General features: G+C 45.5%; 1 non-coding gene across 1 annotated transcript; it reads left to right on the top strand.

Moving 5' to 3' along the window:
* Window positions 1-847: 847 nt before the first annotated feature.
* LOC143261923 (small subunit ribosomal RNA) lies at window positions 848-2,768 on the top strand. The gene has a single exon (XR_013035920.1). It is a non-coding gene; the product is annotated as a small subunit ribosomal RNA (ribosomal RNA).

Raw genomic sequence — 2,768 nt, 5'->3', positions numbered from 1 at the left:
TATGTATACTCGTACTCACTGAGCATCAACTCTTCTGTCCGAGCGATGGAAAAATTTTTTAAACTGCATCTGTAAGATTTGGAAGCAAATCGTACCAATTGAAAACTGTGGCTAAAATGAATAGCCCAGTGGAGAGAGAAAACTATCAAAAAACTGATTTTTTAAATCAAGAGGTGTCAGAAATCGAAATGCCTAGCGCGAGCGGAAGAACACGCTTTCTCGCCAGTCCAGCATGTGTCCTGTCCGTTCTTCCTCGGCTTGCCGATTTTGCCCAGATCAGAGGTTTCGTGCTTCCGGCGGTCAGAAGATCAGCGTGAGCGTACGCGCTTCCACGACTATGGCATCACCCATGTACTTTTTCCTTTGAATATATTTGAGTACATAAAAAATATTAAAACATATAGAGAGAACTGTGTCTTGGATCTTAAAAATTTGTCAATAGCGATGATATATTATTACTTAACTTGAAGTATTTGTACGTTTTAGCTGGGACGTACATTTATCTTACAAGATGTTAATAGCGAGACTCTTGAAGATAAAATTATCTTGTGATTTTATGAAGGCAAAGATAGAAACGTACGAAGCTGGCGTACGTAGAAAAATGTGATTTTATGATAGAACAAAAATATAATACGTACGTTTTTGGGCGTACGGTAAAATATCTGTATGGTAGAAAAATGGAAGAAATTGAGCGTTAAAGAAGATATGTTACAAGCGCGGAATGTGGCAAAACTTGTACATATTTGAAAGAGAAAAGTGGTGTGTCGACCTGACATATATATATGAAACAGGCGACGATGGAAAAGGATTTAAATTTTGTCCATTTTATATATACATATTGTATAGTTCCCTGGTTGATCCTGCCAGTAGTCATATGCTTGTCTCAAAGATTAAGCCATGCATGTCTCAGTACATGCCGTATTAAGGTGAAACCGCGAATGGCTCATTAAATCAGTTATGGTTTCTTAGATCGTACTAAAATTTACTTGGATAACTGTGGTAATTCTAGAGCTAATACATGCAAAACAGAGTTCCGACCAGAGATGGTAGGAACGCTTTTATTAGATCAAAACCAATCGGTGGCGGGTGTTTACACTCGTCCATCGTTTGCTTTGGTGACTCTGAATAACTTTGTGCTGATCGCATGGTCTTATAGCACCGGCGACGCATCTTTCAAATGTCTGCCTTATCAACTGTCGATGGTAGGTTCTGCGCCTACCATGGTTGTAACGGGTAACGGGGAATCAGGGTTCGATTCCGGAGAGGGAGCCTGAGAAACGGCTACCACATCCAAGGAAGGCAGCAGGCGCGCAAATTACCCACTCCCGGCACGGGGAGGTAGTGACGAAAAATAACGATACGGGACTCATCCGAGGCCCCGTAATCGGAATGAGTACACTTTAAATCCTTTAACGAGGATCCATTGGAGGGCAAGTCTGGTGCCAGCAGCCGCGGTAATTCCAGCTCCAATAGCGTATATTAAAGTTGTTGCGGTTAAAAAGCTCGTAGTTGAATCTGTGTGTCACAGTGTCGGTTCATCGCTCGCGGTGTTTAACTGGCATTATGTGGTACGTCCTACCGGTGGGCTTTGCTCTTCACGGGGCGGTCCAACTAATATCCCATCGCGGTGCTCTTCACTGAGTGTCGAGGTGGGCCGGTACGTTTACTTTGAACAAATTAGAGTGCTCAAAGCAGGCTACCTTCGCCTGAATACTGTGTGCATGGAATAATGGAATAGGACCTCGGTTCTATTTTGTTGGTTTTCGGAACCCCGAGGTAATGATTAATAGGGACAGATGGGGGCATTCGTATTGCGACGTTAGAGGTGAAATTCTTGGATCGTCGCAAGACGGACAGAAGCGAAAGCATTTGCCAAAAATGTTTTCATTAATCAAGAACGAAAGTTAGAGGTTCGAAGGCGATCAGATACCGCCCTAGTTCTAACCATAAACGATGCCAGCTAGCGATCCGCCGAAGTTCCTACGATGACTCGGCGGGCAGCTTCCGGGAAACCAAAGCTTTTGGGTTCCGGGGGAAGTATGGTTGCAAAGCTGAAACTTAAAGGAATTGACGGAAGGGCACCACCAGGAGTGGAGCCTGCGGCTTAATTTGACTCAACACGGGAAACCTCACCAGGCCCGGACACCGGAAGGATTGACAGATTGATAGCTCTTTCTTGATTCGGTGGGTGGTGGTGCGTGGCCGTTCTTAGTTGGTGGAGCGATTTGTCTGGTTAATTCCGATAACGAACGAGACTCTAGCCTGCTAAATAGACGTAATTATGGTATCTCGAAGGCTCTCGGCTTCTGCCGGTGGGGTTTTTACTACCAACGTACAAACAAATCTTCTTAGAGGGACAGGCGGCTTCTAGCCGCACGAGATTGAGCAATAACAGGTCTGTGATGCCCTTAGATGTTCTGGGCCGCACGCGCGCTACACTGAAGGAATCAGCGTGTGTTCCCTGGCCGAAAGGCCCGGGTAACCCGCTGAACCTCCTTCGTGCTAGGGATTGGGGCTTGCAATTATTCCCCATGAACGAGGAATTCCCAGTAAGCGCGAGTCATAAGCTCGCGTTGATTACGTCCCTGCCCTTTGTACACACCGCCCGTCGCTACTACCGATTGAATGATTTAGTGAGGTCTTCGGACTGGTGCGCGGCAATGTTTCGGCATTGCCGATGATGCCGGGAAGATGACCAAACTTGATTATTTAGAGGAAGTAAAAGTCGTAACAAGGTTTCCGTAGGTGAACCTGCGGAAGGATCATTA

This window comes from Megalopta genalis, unplaced genomic scaffold (genome assembly GCF_051020955.1).
Source record: "Megalopta genalis isolate 19385.01 unplaced genomic scaffold, iyMegGena1_principal scaffold0074, whole genome shotgun sequence".
Lineage (NCBI taxonomy): Eukaryota > Metazoa > Arthropoda > Insecta > Hymenoptera > Halictidae > Megalopta > Megalopta genalis.
The sequence above is the reverse complement of the archived record's forward strand: the minus strand, read 5'-3'. Positions and strand labels throughout refer to the sequence as shown.